This window comes from Trachymyrmex septentrionalis, unplaced genomic scaffold (genome assembly GCF_001594115.1).
Source record: "Trachymyrmex septentrionalis isolate Tsep2-gDNA-1 unplaced genomic scaffold, Tsep1.0 scaffold11, whole genome shotgun sequence".
Classification (NCBI taxonomy): Eukaryota; Metazoa; Arthropoda; class Insecta; order Hymenoptera; family Formicidae; genus Trachymyrmex; species Trachymyrmex septentrionalis.
In genome coordinates this window covers 5,336,763-5,353,541 of record NW_017304228.1, presented here as the reverse complement: position 1 = coordinate 5,353,541, position 16,779 = coordinate 5,336,763, and the positions used below count along the sequence as shown (strand labels likewise).

The 16,779-nt window shown below is 37.3% G+C and overlaps 1 protein-coding gene across 6 annotated transcripts in view; it reads left to right on the top strand.

Annotated features, from left to right (window-relative positions):
- LOC108749996 (polypyrimidine tract-binding protein 1) overlaps positions 1-16,779 on the top strand; it is a 389,037-nt gene that overhangs the window by 209,847 nt on the left and 162,411 nt on the right. Inside the window, exon 1 of one of the 6 annotated variants that reach the window (XM_018489185.1) lies at positions 14,112-14,118. The exons of the other annotated variants lie outside the window; for them this stretch is intronic. The gene's annotated coding sequence lies outside the window, so the exon portion shown is untranslated. Of the gene's footprint in view, positions 1-14,111; positions 14,119-16,779 lie in introns of those variants that run through there. 6 annotated transcript variants of the gene reach the window in all.

Genomic DNA, 16,779 nt, shown 5'->3' with positions numbered 1-16,779 from the left:
TTGCAATAATATATATATATATATATCGATGTCTTTTGCGCTTGACTCGATGCAGCGTTTTATTCGATACTTTTTCACGAATAGACGCGACAAAATTCTGCGACAGGAAATGCAACGGGAAACGGAGCTCTTCTCGCTTTTCTCGTGTCTGAAGTGTATTTGCGATTTTATGTTTGATAAACGCGAGTATTCGCGGGCAGTAGAACGTCGAGAAAATACGGCACGTAATAGTGAATAGCGAGTGTGTATGCCGCTCGACACGATAAACTGAATCAGAGTTTGAATCCTGTTTACCCGAAATGAACTAGAACAAAGTTTCGACGGGAGCATCTGTATGATGAACAAATACTAACCATTAAAAAAAAAAAATCAAATGAAAAACGAGCGAAGAGCGAGAGAAGTCAGGCGACGGCGAAGTATGTTTAGTAAACTGTAAACTAGAACCGACTGCTCCATATGCTAATAATGCACTCCATTTCACGCGAACTACCTATAACCTTCCACATGATTGAGAGATTAAGAGAAGCTGGTGATTTTCTCGTCGGTTAACTGCCGACAACGAGGAGGCGCAGAGATTTATCGGTAACGAAGAGAAGAGAACAATCTGATGTTTTCTCACTTTCCGCTTTTACTTTCTGCTTTTACGTTCTGACGATGCGACAAAAATAGCATTGAAATTGAATAATAAAATTGTAAATTAAATTTAAAATTGTGAGAATAGTACGTAGCACTTTTAATCTTACGATTTTCTGGAGCACTATAAGATTTCTCTGTTAACGATCTCGTAACATATAAAACTCGCGAATTGATTATCTTGATTTACTTAGATTCCAAACTTAAATTATCTTGAAAATTAATGCTAAGAGAAAAGTTTTTAATCTTTGTAACTATAATTAATTAATTATATGTTACCATATATTATACTCTCTAAATCTGAATCAGTGGATAGTCACTAATTACCCAGTGGTATACTTTGCACTATATAATCAGTGAAGTTCAATTAAAAAAGGAAGGTTTGAGCATTGTATAACTAAAATACTGATATTTGCACGTTAATTTCAATCATTCAATACATATTCATTGAATTCAAGCACTAAAACAAGATTAGTTAGATCATACAATAAAGATTAGCTGGATTAGGGATCTCACATTTAATTCATTGACTACCAGTGGCATACTTGGAATTGGTATCAATGATTATTCACTGATTCAGATTTAGAAAGTAGTTATCGCTGTTATATAATGATAATAATAATATATAATTCTACTAATAAATATATACATACACTATATGATTATAAATTATAATTAAATTACAGTAATTGCAATCATTTTTTATATAATAGTACAATAACTGTAATCTGTAGTTATTTGCAGTGCCAACTACATATTTATCGACTGAACTCACGTAGATTTATTATTACTTAACGTTACAATAATAGTAATCATAATCGTGAAAAATTTTTTATTTTTGGTGTGAATGTAACAAAACAAATAATATATACGTTTCAACCTTTCAATTCGGGTATGAATAGCCCAAATTATTCTACGTAGTGACGCAATGCATATGACTTCGGTTTTACTTTATCTAAGTTTTATATTATTATTGTAGAATGTAATAATTTTGATAATCTTTGAGCTATTCATTACATAGCTAATTTGGCATTTGGATAAAGAAGAACGAACTAATTTGTCGGGAATCATCAACTTGGAATTTGCGTTAATTATGTAATCTCGATTCATACTTTATATCGATAAGGATCCGAATTGAAGGGTTGAAACGTACATTTTATTTGTCTCGTTGCATTCACAGGAAAAGTAAAGAATTTTTGTGCATCCGAATAGCTGATGTAGACTCTGATGGGTTTTTTTTATATTTTTTTACCGATAGATTCTTTCGGGCCTCATTATATTTATTTAGATATCAAAAACTCAAATATCAACAACTCTATCTTCTCAACGAGACTTTGAACATGGAACAATCTCTCTCAGGGTGAAACGATACTTTCTGAGCATCGATCAAGAATACATTTTGCCACAAGAGCAGTATATATTGGCGCAACGCATGCTTGATGTTTGGAAAGTACTGTTCCAATTACCGTTACATTGTTACCGTCGATTCGCACAACGTTCTCGTATTCGGTGAAACAACCTGTCTTTCATGTCGGCATGAATTATGCAGAGGTCTCATCAATTTCCCGAATATGCAAACGGGGGTCTCCGGCACATTGGGTCTTTTTCCTAGATGTTAACGCAGCTCCATCGGGGCACGGTGGAGGGAGAAAGGGAGCTACGGTGGGTAGCGACCCCTGTTTTCCCGATATTTCGCACAACGTCGAAAAGCGATTGAGGATCAGAACGCTTTTTCACGTTCGCGCGTTTAAATTAATCATGGACGAGAGAATCTCTTCCCCTTCCCTCTTTTCGGCCCCGAGGCGATTCCAACGAGAGAAACGGGGGGGTGCGGGAGAGCGAAAAAAAGCTGGATGGGGAACACGCAGGTCAGGGGATCGCGGATATACACGACGCGAGTGGATGGATGGCGAATGGTGGGTGTTCCGGCTGAATAAAGGGAGGGTCGTCTGCATAAATATGGAAATTTCGTAAATCAAGTTAGTTGGCGAAGTGTCGTCGAGTTTTTTAGGGAGGTAGAGGGCAACGTTATTTCTCAATTTTCTACCACATCGTTTTTTTTTCTTCTTCTTTTTTTTTTTGCGCGCACCCGTTCTTGCGCGAAGGTGCAGCCCCGACGATTTGGCGGGCAATTAGCTGCCACTTTATATACGTCGGCGTCGGCGATTGTGCGCCTTTCCTTTTCACGCGAGCTAATTAATTTATAAAGAATGTTCGCCGCGTGCCTGCCTCGCGTTTATTATTTTCGATGATCAAGGGAAAATACGAGATTGTTCGCGTAAACACGGAGAATAGATGGGGATTATATATGAAGCATCAAAACTCGAGTTAACGAATTGTTTTTGTGTAAACATTAAAATAAAACTTTCGACCGCGGTTACGGCGGAAGTACTTAACGTAACGTAATGGTACGAGATTTATTCTAACGAAATCTATCGTACTCGGTAGTAAATCGACTATTAAATTTTCAATTGAAAACCAAAAAAGGATCGTGCAGCGAAATTATATATTTCGTCTCTCGTCGCTAAATACGCTGCGACGTGCGTTTTTTTTCCTCGTCACGGTGAGCGATCTCACCGTTTCGCAGCGTCGAAACGCAGCGTACGTTGCGGGATACGCCGGCCCCAGTTAATTTCGAAAGTGGATGATATTGGGTTAATCTCCACGACCGGGTGGAGCTCTCGCAACACAGCGTCGTTTTAACCGCCGGGACTACATTTGCCGATTTAAGCCGCTGCTTAAATATTAGTTCAAGCGCGGCGGCGGCGGCGGCTGCGGCTGCGGCTTTCGACGCCCCGCGGATAATGGCGATGCCTTCGGTGCCGTTTCCAAATGATCACCGCGAGCGTCGATATATACGCTTTCGAAACAGCGTCGCATTCAACGTGGATTAAAAGCTTCGAAAGAATAATCGAAAGCTTTGGATGCAAGCGCAGTTAATCGCGGAAGAGAACGAAAGAAAAAGCCACAAATGCACTGCTTGCGTAAAACGTCATTCATCTCGAAATAATTGAGTTTCTGGAGAGCGAGACCACTTTTTCAGATAGATAGACCTACAAACAGAGACTGGCCAAGAGATTGACGAACTTTCGATCGGTACGTCGATTTAGTCAATTCTCGCTCAAACGTCAGATTTTGATAATCTTATTAAATTTAGATTTAAAAAAAAGTAAATACGTGATAAATATTGTTGTTACAAATAAGTTTAATTGCTATAATGTTTTTATTCTTAGTATATATCAACACATTTTTTTAAGTAATAACACCTTTTTTTTTATAACACTGCCACTACTTAAATGTATTTAATGTATACAGTATATTAAGGTTATGGAGTGAGACAATGAAGTTTGAATAAAACGATATATTTTGAAAGAAGAACAAGTAAAGGGTGTCCCAAAATTAACGCAAGATTTGAATTAAATAGAAAACACAGTTTTTAGTCTTTTGATTGTTATTTTTTTATTGAATCATAAAGTACATAGGATAGGGTTATTTGTGGAATAACACATCGGGCAAATGGCCTCCACGGCTTTGCATGCACATACGCACTCGTTTGTCGAAATTTTCCATGACCATTTTGCATAAATGTGGCTGAATTTCGTTGATGCAGCGTTGAATCTCCTCCTTTAATGCACGGGTGGTTGTGGGCTTGTTGACATAGACCTGTGATTTCAAATAACCCCATAAAAAGAAATCTAATGGTGTTAAATCACACGATCTAGGGGGCAATTTTGGCGATTAACAAAGCCATCAAGGTGAAAATGTGCTTCATCGCTTAGGATGATTTTGCTCGAAAAATCAGCATCCATTTGTTGATGATTCAATAATCCATTCAACGAACTCATTTTCACTAACCCTAAACTGTCAGCTGTTAAATTGTTTTTTTTTTGGGTTGCCAACACTTTACTGCACAAATGGCGGCAAATTCAAATCTTGCGTTAATTTTGGGACACCCTTTAGATGCACATATATATGAATATATATTTTTCTTCCACACTCTCGTTCTAATAAAATCTCTTGTAGGTCTCTAATTCCAAACAACTCGTTCCTTTTCTTTTTGACGTATCATATGTGGTTTTTTTTTTATATTGTCCACATCTTCATTCCGAAGAAGCCATTAAACATTCGAGTCTAATCGAGTCTAATCGAACGACCATTCGACTAACCAAGTTCCAAATGAACTTTATTTGCTACTTGACGTCGCACACGTGAAAGTATCCTTACCACAAAAACGAGAATTATCGCTGACAGACAGCGGAACAGTCGTTTCACCTGAACGTAATTGAATTCCGTTTTAATTCCATGATCGATTAAATAATAAAGAGCGCTATTCTTTGTGAGCACACATTGAGGAACCCGTAATCCAATCTTGCCAGAAATTCGAGATCATAGAGAACACTGTAATCTGGAAACTACCGTGTATCTTCTCCTCTTCTCTTCTGTTCTCCCCTTCTCTCTCTCCCCCTCTCTCTCTCTCTCTCTCTCGTCACGGGTTATCGAGAAAGCGAGTTAGATGGACGGATAGAGAGGAACGCAAGGAGAAGATGGCACGATACAGCAACGACAACGAGAGATAACGGGAAAAGGAATCGAATTAAAATCCAATTGTCTTCGGTTGCAGCTTCGTAGTTCACGCAATGGCATTTATTCGATTTGGGAGCGAAGAGGGCGGCGAGTAGTCCGGAGGGAGGTTAGAGAAAGAGAGAGAGAGAATGGGAGAGACTCTTGGCAGGCTCTGGGACACCATTGAAAACGGCACCCTGGGGGATTTTTCGTCGCGCAAGCTGCCGCCCGTTCTTTGCGGTATTTCATCTCGCGTATTTACGTATTTCATCTCCCGCGGGCGCGTGTGCGTTCGTGTACGCGCACGTGGGACATTCGAATTTGATTTACGCCTCGCTCGATGCTCGTACGTCCTCTCACTTCGCTCTGAATCTCGCTCCGAGTCCCTGGTATTTTTTTTTCTTTTTTTTTTCTTTTGGAAAAATAATACGCAGGCAGGGGCAGGAGCGATACAAATTTTGGGAATCCCATGGGGAGATCAGCGGAGAGTGTCGCAGTTAGTCGGTGATTTATTTGTTGATTTCCGATCTTGGAAATAATTCACTGAGATAGCGAGAAACCAGGAAGTTAAACGGTAATCTTATTGAAAAGAGATCCGTGTTCGTACATCCGATGTAAAGGAAAAGAAAAACAAAAACGTGGCAAACGGAGAAGCTGCAATCGCGCCATTATCTTGTACTCCTCTGAATCCCGCGGATTTCACTTTCTTTCAAGGAATTCAGATTGTTAACTCGTACTTTTGAAATATGCTACCTCTGAGATACTCGAGACCTTTTTTTTGTCGACGTATCGTTACGTGCAATTTATGCTCTCGTAAACTTTCGTAGGCGTCTTTCTAACTGTCGAACCGGAATTTGTTCTTGTCGAACTCAAAAGGGTGCTAGCTGTTTTCCGAGTGACTAATCGATTATTCTTGAGAACAGGAATTTTTTGTTATTTAGAAAGTTCACTTTAGAGTTCATTTATTTTACTTTTCGAATAAATGAACGAATTAAAGCGACAAACATACATTTACGTAAATCTGTTAAAGCATTTGTGACTAATATTTCATTAACTCTTCATTACTAGCGTGAGATGTCCAGAATACCCCCGTCTTATAAATTCGCTAAATGAATGCTATTTATACACATTATATTTAGCGCGAAAATTGTTTTTAATTAAAAATAGTTCTTACATTTATCTTCATTTAAAGAGTGTATGGAATACTATCAATCTTTATTTAATTGTACATTATCAAAAAGAACAATGAAAATTGAGGTATAATGTTGAGATGTTAGAAACTTGACACGAGTAATTACGTTAGAAAACCACGCGGTAATATATAAAGTTAAATGTCCTCGGGAACAGAAAAGTAAGATTATTTGTACATATGCATATAACATACGTTCCTATTTGACGCTCACAACGCTTGCGAGTATTATTTGTTCTTGTTTGTAACATTCGATAAAGGTGGAATATTCCATGAATGTTGCGAGCGTAAAGTGAAACACACCTTAGGTATCAAAGGAGTAATGTAATGCAATCCCTTGAGTTAAATAACAATGTGTTATTTTTATTTTTCGTCCGATCGTTCTATGAAAATGTAAATCAGTCTATTTTTGTGGTAAACATCGTTTATATTAATATATGCATTTAGTAAACAATAAACTAAACTTGAGTGAAATTTAATATATTTTCTTTTTGAATAGTTTAACTTTACTGTTTCAGTTAAATCAACGACACGTTGAACTAGCAGTGGAACTAACACTAGTTATGGCGACTTGTAGAAATGATTAAAAATAACTGAAATTGAGCACAATAAAAAATGTTATAAATTTAACATTGGTGTAAGAAATAATGCTGAATCGTGTTTAACTTAATGCGATCTAGTTCCACGGATACATCTTTCATTCGTACCGTGTATAACATCTACAAGCTTCCTTTTTAAATTGCGCCTTAATTGTCCCGTCACGATTGCAATCTGCGGCGGACTTAACTGGGGCATAAATTATTTGCCCCGGCAGGGCTTTGTTATCGTGGACAACTCGCGGTATCGTTTTACCAAGGTGGATACGAACGAGGGGGGGAAAGAAATCGTTTTGGGTTGAACGCGATGAATGATTAAAATCAAATTCCGCGGCTCGGAAGTCAGGGAAACGTTCTGACATAGTTACGAACTCCCCGACAGCCCCGACTGGGAGAAAACTGGTCGGACCCTTCCGAGTCGTCCAATGGAATTACTTAACTCATCCATCCATCGCTCGAGGGGAAAGAAGAACGAGAGCGGGATAGTCCATTGGAAGCGAGAGAGAACGAGAGATGGGGGTGATCTGGAATACGGGGAGTACCACAGTTGCAGTTACAACGTTTGTTGATCGTTGAGTTCTGGAAATCCGATTTGCTCGGTCTCTCAAGGAGGCCCACCGCCAATCGACAAATTTCTCGCTGATGCCAGTCTCCTCTTCATTCAGATGAAAATTGATATTTTTGACAAAATTTCTTCGCAGCGTTTTGACATTTGTTAACGTTATTATTAAATTTATGTTTAATTCGTGATATTATTTCAGCTTTAGTTTATAATTGCGTTTTAATGCCGACGGCGTAAGCACGGCGTGCAGCTTGTAACTTTGAAAAATATGTTTAAAATTCATTATTTGACATCAAAATCTAATCACACGATTGTATTTCACTTTTCTTTCTCTATTCGATTTGTACACAGAAACATTCATATGCGGGTTAAACATACACTTTGCTGAATTATCTAAAAATTTAACTGGATACAAATTTGAAAATAATATTTCGTGGGTCATCAAAATAATTATGTAAAACACTTAAATGGTGATGATAATGCTGCAAAATATTTTGGCAACTAGTTAAGCGTTCTGCATAATTATTTTGGTAGTCCGAACTTATTTTTAGACCTGTATCTAGCTTTTTTACTTCAGCAAATGTTCTTTTCGCAGATAGAAATTGCTTGATTCTCAACCACTGTGCTCAAGTGCGAGTGACGTGTCGCTAAATCGATTTAATCACAATTAAGTGTGTTTTATATTAAAGATCTAAAATGATAAAAGCTACAAGAATCGGTATGAAGCTTATTTTCTAGTTTGTGATAACAATCTTATTTTTCTCGTATAAATCCGTTTGCGCATCAATTCCAAATGATCGTTATTGACACGCCATGTTGGCGAAATTTCGAATATGTCCACTTGCTACGGAAGTTTCTCAAGACGATAAAATTTCGCTAGGGCGCCGCGTTGACACGGGGGTTCAAACTCCCTTCAGTATCCCCGTACGATCTATCCAAGATTACTTCGCAAACTTCAGGAAATAACTGGCGTATAGCGCCAGTACGGCGGGTTTCACGTGTACGGGACGAAAATAGGTTCGCCTCGCGCAAATGTGTACGTTGCATCAAGAGTCGATGGATAAGGGATTGTTTTTAATTACGGATCTCTGAGTTTTTTTTTTCTTCCGCCCATCTTCCGTTTTTTCCGTCGTTGGAACTTTTTTCCACGACGACGTCCTCCCTTCCTACGAAGTTGGGGAAAGTATTGAAGTTCGAACGACCATCTGTTGATCTCCACAATCGTCAGTCGAGGATAAAACGGTTCGCTGTGGGTCGCGAGATAAAGGAAAGAACGTGTCTCAGGATTAAATGGAAATAAGTATCTCTGTTGTGTCCCTCGAGATAATATATATTAGGTTGAGTAAAAAGTCATCGCGTATTTTTTAGCTCAAAGTTGTATATACAATATCTTCGTCAATAATGAATGAAATTCAAATTTAAAAAAAGGGTTTTAAAGCTTGAAATCTCTACTTTTAAAAGCTTATCACATTTTTTAAGTTTATATGAGTTTGATAATTTTTACATACCAAAAACTACGAGCTGAAAAAGACGAAAAATTTTCTTCTCACTTTGTGGATTTGTAACGTGTCCAAAACGAATTTGAGAAAATTTTCGATTACCTATCGTGAAAGCTTGATACTTTCCCTACAAAATCGTTTTTTTTTAATATTCCTACGACTTTTGATTACTGAGTTATCGCGGATTAAATAAAAGAATTATTTTGACTTTAATTGCTCATAACTCCATTAAAAATTGTCGTATCGTATAATTTAAAAAAGAGATTTTTAAAGCTGAAACTTTACTCTATTAAGATATATTTATATTGTTGGTAAGAAAGTAATTGCGGTTTTTACTGATAGATGTCTTTTAAAAAAATGCGATGACTTTTTACTTAACCTAATATTATAGATAATGAATGAACTCCAATTTATTTGAAAGCAGTGGCAACGTAATATAATATTTAACTTTTTCTTTTCGCGTAACAAAATCGAGTTTAGATCAGAAATCTGAAGGAATAGATGCTAAATGATTGTACTAAAATTAATGTATAATTGCAGCTGAAAATTTCATTGTTTATTGACATGTACATTATCTTAATTCGTAATACATACTATGGAGAGAAATTTGCTATAAAGATTAATTCTATGCTATAACTTTTTATTTGTAAATATAAAGATCGCAAATTATTTGCAACGAATATAAAATATTTGTCGAATATGCAAATTTGTTTGCTATAAACAATATTGACAATTACATTTCGCAATCCCTTTGTATTCGTAACAAAATCATTTTTCTCTCTGTTTTACAGCTCCTTTGGCCGTAAAGTACGTTAAAATTATTATAAAAACAAATGTTATTTTTCAATCAAACTTTTTAAATTTACTTTTTGTTCGATATATGACGTTTACGTCAATTGGCGGGGATATTTTACCGAGAGGTTGCAATGTACTTTAAGTTTAAAAAATATAAAACTTGGACATTTTCGTTAACGAAAAATTTCTGAGTAAGGATGGGATTTATGGCGGATATACCCTACGTAGCTTTCATCTGCACGGACTTATCTCCCTCCCATCAAATTGTGCGAAAATGGCAACGCGCGCCAAGTCTAAGGGCCAATAAACGCGCGGTTGAAATCGCGTCGTCGTCGGAATTTCGGAAAGGAGCTTACCATGACGGATTCCCTCGTCGCGCTCATCTCGCGAGATGCGTCGGAAAATTCGAAATTCAGATGTAGAGCCCATCGGCATCGCGTCGATGCGTCGCGTTCTCGGCTCGGAAAAAGCAAGGAAAACCAACCGGGAGAACGAGAGAGTGCTGTTTCACCAGGGTCGGGTTGCGAGCGTAGAATGGCAGGCGTGGCCCGAAAACTTTTGATAACACTTGCAAATTGCTTTCGAAAATAGAATAACAATCCAATTTCGTCGCTCGCGGCGGTCGACTGAGGCTGCCGGCTCCCGACAAGGCCACGAAGGGGGGTAGGTTCGAATGGGGGTGAATTCGCGGTGTGTGTACGCGCATAGCGGTTGAATTCGATGGACTGACGGACAGACGGTCCTTTAAGACCTCGAAATTGAAACGACGTTTAACATTTTAACCACCGGCGAATTTTTTAACGCCTGGTCGAGTTTAAGCGATGTCGAAGGGTCGTTTGGACAAGTGTGGGCGTGGATAGAATATTTTATCGGAATAAAATTGGACCGCAATATACACGGTAAATTGACTTTAGTATCATCGTTGAAACGGTTTTTTTTTTCTTCTTTTAATATCAAAAAGCAGTTGCTTTTAGGAAATTACGTTTAAAGGGTTCTTGTTTTATTTTAATTAATTATTTTATGTAAATTTCTAGAATGAAGGAACAAACAATTTGAAGTAGATATTTTAAGTACGAAATATTCTAATTCACTAATTCGGATTAATGCGAATTTTTGCCCGTTTTCCAAATGATCTTTACCAGCTTGTCGATAGAATGACAGTCGAAAAGAACTTTCTACGAGTTAGAAATGACATTCTCGAACGAGGTGAGTTCCAGACAAGAGGAGTCTGAATGGACAAGAAAAGACGAAAATCGGCTTCGTGAAACGTACTGGCGACGGCAATCTTCGCCGCCTTCCGGACAATCGGACAGAGCGTCACTTCCGCTTCCGGAATCCATCCGTCGTTTCTGCCAATATAATTGCCTTTATATATCCCGAGGAAAACGGTCGTTTTACCAGGTCGATCGACCAGGGTGGCCCCGTTTTCATCGCACTGACGAAAAACACACGATTACTGAAGCTTTTCCCCTTTCGCTCATGTCATTTTCGCTTGTAAATCAGTTTTTCAGAATTTTTGAATTTCAATAAATCCTTTCCTTCGGTAAAAATACGATCTTCGCTTTTCCATACTAAAAATAAGATGAACGTTTTTATAATCGAATATTCTGATCTCCGCTTCTTGATGGAAGAGAACTTGTAATTTCAACTTGTGTCAAATTTTCACTTTCAGAGTAAAAACGGGATCTTACTATTTCTTAAGAGTTTTAAAGCGTTTGGATATTTAAGAGGAAATCGTTTGTGTGCTGCTTAGAACTGAACGCATTCGAAGAATACAGTTTTCCTCAACGGATCTCAGCTTCTCTCTCTCTCTCTCTCTCTCTCTCTCTCTCTCTCTCTCTCTCTCTCTCTCTGTTGTTTATTCTTATACTTAGCTCAAAGACGAGACTAAACCAGTCTTTACGATCAAGCTGACAGCAAAAGCATTATTTTACAAGTTTCTCCGCTATACATTATGACGCGTACGGCTAATTGGACCTCTTTCAGCGACTTCATCGCTCATTTCGTGATGTTCCGCCTTTTGTTCCTGTTCTGAAAACAGGGTTAACATCCCTTCAATCTACTTTCTATATCAATAGATGTCCTTTAAAGAAGACTTTCTAATTTATATTTTTATGGAAAGATATTATTTTTTATTATTACAAAAAAAAAGATTCAAGATATCTTTCTATGAATTTGTATATAAATATATGCAGGCAAAATTTTGCAATTAAATGAAATGAGAATGTAACGAGGGATTATTAGAAGGAACATGGAGTATTAACACGAGATCGATTGAACGTTTTTGCTTTTCTTGCAATTAGAGACTCTTCGTTGATCGATGAGTAATTATTCCCTCATTTTATCCTGTCGTTTGTCGAATCGTATTTTCTTCTGAAATTAGCCTATTCTTATCTTCACAGTCTTCCTTTTTAGATGTTCTGCCAATGATTTCTAATCAACAATCCTTTAACTGAATTAGACTAAACAGGGAAGAATTGTATTGAATATATATATATATATATAGAGCGAAAGAAATTTAAATCTTTCACAAAAGTATTACTTGTTCTAACTGCAGAATGCTTGAGGCAATTAATATTTTACAATCCAGAGAAATGATTATTATATCATGCAATTAATATGTTGAGGGAAAAATCTAATAAATTTCTGTAATTTGAGTCATTCAAGAGATTAAATGTTATTGATAAATTTTAATCTGCAAGATACTCAATTAAATTAATTGCGCTCAACATCGAAAATAATTATTTAACATAGTTAAGTGCAAATATCGTTTATCTATCGCTTCAAGTACATTGAAATGATCTTGCCGGAGAAGATTCCGCATTTTCCACGAGAAAGTGAAATATCGCAGCTGATAGGGAACACGTGCTTTTATAGTAGGATTGAGAATATTCAGCGCATGAATGGCGAAGCATATCTCAAAGAATCGATGAGAGGAATGATGCTTTAAATTTCATCATCGCCACGTTCGACCTTAATCGCATCCGGCCGACTAAATTTCCCATTCGGTTTTCCTCGTGGGACCGTCTTCTGCAGACTTCTTCGTAACAGAATTATAAAAGTGATCGCGCGCAAACTCTTTCGCGAAAAATCTAAATTGTATCGTTTATGGTTCTACAACAGCATAATAAAACCATAACGGCTACTACATCTGATGCAATATTTGATCCTTCACCGTCTGTTAAACCGGCATACGGTTCATCATCTGTTAAACCAGCGAATGAGACATGAAAAGAAAATCTCTTGTTGTTTTGCCGTTAATTTATTAATCTATTTTTCGCGGGGATAATCTTCTGAATTCTTGAGATTTAACATTAGAAATATCGAGCGATCCTTGTTGACCGTTTCTACTTTATAGATTAATTTCATATTTTTTACATAAAAAATAAGATTTTGAACTTTCTTTTAATTTTAAATAATTATGTTTTTATACTCTGATAAAATATACTTAATTTTTTATTACTTTCTCTATTTTCATAATATATTTTCGTTATAAGTAAAAATTTCATGAAATTTTCATATCTTTATCTTCATAATATACAACCTTGATCAAAATCAGGTATCTTATCAACCATTATTTAATGTTTTAGTTCAAAAATTAATTTATATATTTGCTGCGAATTTTTTATGCTATGTTTTAGGAATCCTTTGAACTTATATATAATGTCGATTATTAATAGAAACGATATAGATAAATGAATTCCAGATAAATGAAAAAATTACAGGTGTCTAATAATTTTTGCCAAGGCTATATTTTCGTGATATTTTTTATGCAAGATTCTGTTAAGGAGTCTTTTTGACTTTTTAATATAATTATGTTCTTTATAATTTATACCGATGAAATATTTGATTTTTCGTCGCTTTCTTTATTTTCATAATTATTTATTCGCTTTCTTTTTAACGAGTAAGAAACGTTGGCATTTTCATTGTTAAATAAATTCACCGTGAAATTGTTTCAAGGAAAAGCTCGACTTATTTGTTTTCTTATCAATTTAACTAATCTCCGTTTTATAAGTAAGAATGCTAAAGCGTCTACGAACACACATTACAATTACAACTGCGATCATAATAAAGCCTTGAACGGGGACACGTAAACACTAATTTTCTATCAGTATCGAACTAGACTTCGTCAGTGTCGGACACGTTTCCTCAGCGCTCTGTTTTCATAATACGTCTGTGATTTGATATTCCTAACCGATATTCAAGATGTTGAAGATATTCAAGAAGATGATGAAAGTGCTGAATCTGAAATATAAGAAGAGAAGAAAATTGAAGACGAAGGTACTACGCAAGAGGTGTGCTAATGCGGCTCGCAGAATATATTTCCATAGAGCGAAAATGCGGGGATTCGGGCAAAAATTGATTATTCGTCTTAGACTTTCAATTCGCCCGCCGTACGGATCGCCGCCGCGGAATTTTTCTCGAAGGATTCCCGTAGGATTCGACCCGCTTTCACGATTTATCTGACTTGCACCAGCTTTCAAGAAGTCACGCTACTTCCAGCCGATAGCCTAGTTTTGGAAAGAACTTCATATTTCGGCGGACTTTTCCGTTCAGCTTTTCAGATGCTTTCCTCCCGATCGACGACTCGCGCGGCTCGCAAAACGCAATTCCTTTGAAGAAGTGCTCTGTGTGTGACTGGCGCTCTTCGTACTTTTCTCTTCGATTCACAGCCACATCCCCGGCATGACGAATCTCATTTTTGTGCAACTTTGGACTCTCATTGTTTCTCATCGTCATCGTCGTCGTTGTCGCCGTAGTCATTCGCGCAAAGCTTTTTAGCTCGCACGAAGAACTCTTAAGTACCTCTTGAAAAACCGTCGGTAAGTCTACTTTCTTCCACGATTATGGCTTATTAAACCGTCGTGCCTTTATTAGGGCGAGTTTCCCCTTTTGTTCCCCAAAGATTTCGAGATAATCGCTCGTAAAGGCGACTTCACTCTGGCTCATCTTTTATCGACGTGGCATCTATTTACTGTCACTCTATTTCACCCTTTTCAGTCGCCTGGTTAAAACTGGAAATTTCTATACATCTCAAAAGTAATTCTATTGTGAGACGCAAATTCATCAATTTGCGTCTCACGATAAAAATGGTAGCAATAACGACTCAAAGTGCAATGATGAATGTAGACTGAGAACAGAGCGGCCTTTATTCATACTTTTTAGAAAAAGTCAATGCTAATTATGTCCTTTATTGTTGTTACTTGAACTTTTGTGCTATTTTCTTACGTCGAGAATGCTAAACGAGATTCGTAAATTGTTTTGCACACACACACACACACACGATGGATGTTTACAGAGCGTAAATTACGATGTTCATTTAAATAGTAAATTTTTTGCGCACCCTCTGTCCTTTATCTCAACCTACGTTCTCGCAAAATGTAACTGAAAAAACAGGTCTGGTAATACTCGAGGTCGCCGGCTTATTGCTGTGTTTTCTCCGAAAACTTCCTACGTATTTTTTAAAGACGCGTTATTCCGAAATTCATGAAGTCGAACGACGTAATCGCGATAAAAACGCGAAGTGCGGAAAGCCCTTGAGAGAATCTCATCTCGCGTATGAGGTCGAAAGCTCCGTCTTGAGATTATATTTTCAAATCAAGAATTCCAGATTGCAACAGTGTCCCACAATATGCATTGAAGGAAACGAATCGTCGGCAAGCTAAGTGTAATTTTGCGCATCGCTTTCTTGCAAATCTCTCTCTTCGAAATCGCAATTGATAAACACAGTTACTTTTCGCGCTAATTGATCAATTTTCTCTACTATGCTACTTTTACGAGACATTTGAAAGAGAATTTGAGACGCTGCGTCGGACGAACAGATTTATCACTGAAGCTACAGTTACGCTATGCGGATTATTTACCCAGCTACCGAGTTCTTTTTCATTGCGAAGTTGCGCTCGTTGAAACTTAATTTACTTCGCGGAACGCAGTCGGGAGAATTTTCCGCGTGCATCTCCCATCTTGTGTTTGGTTTTCGAGAAAGTACTTGCACTTGTACACCACGATCCGCACACATACGCGAAATTCGTCGTCGCGCAGGCTTTGCTCTGCCGCGAAGATGCTCGCGCGCGTATTTTGTAGGCAGCGGGCCGGGACATTATTTTGAAATTCATGAGGTCGAATAGCGTAACCGCGTAAGGGCGAAGTTTAGGCACGAGGGTAGGGGAGAGGTTGGCCCGGTTGAAGTAACTTTTGTTGAGTACGAACGTCGGCGTGAAGGAGGTGGCAACCGGTGAAGAAAAAAAAAAAATGCGCCGCAACGCCTCGTCGGCAAACACATTCGCGCTATTTTGCATGCGTCGGCGGAAAGTGCATCGTCGATATTTGAATATCCACCCCGTCCCCGCGAAATTAAATATAATAGAGAGAAATCAATTTTACATCGATGAGCGGAGGTTGCGGTTGGTATTTTCCGGTTAGCGTCTCATTGTTGTTAGTATACTACTTTGTTGTTTAAAAAGTCAACTCGTGCGATAAAGACGTGTATTGTGTCTCATATATCTCATAGAGAGACGTTTATTCTTTCAATTTTAATTATGTTAGAGAATTAATTCTTTCAACAATTGACGAAGAGAAATTGGAAAACCATTTGCGATATTACTTCATTCATTTGTATCATCCATCAATTTTCCAAGATGGAATATTCCTGCTTTTGTTGTCATACTTTGAAAGAAACTACGAGAAGCTCATTCGACGTAATTTGTATTAGACTATGGGCGACAAGGTAAAGTACTTGTAAATTATCAATTTACGCGCAATTTATTGGACTAATTACTCAATTATTATTTTTATTGGTGAAATTGCATTCGTATTGTATAACAAAGCTAAAATTAACGGTAAATTAACCTATAAGCACGTAATATTCCTAAAATATTACATGAATATTAAAAATTAAACTAATATTGTCATAATATTTCGAGAATTGATATTAAAGAAATA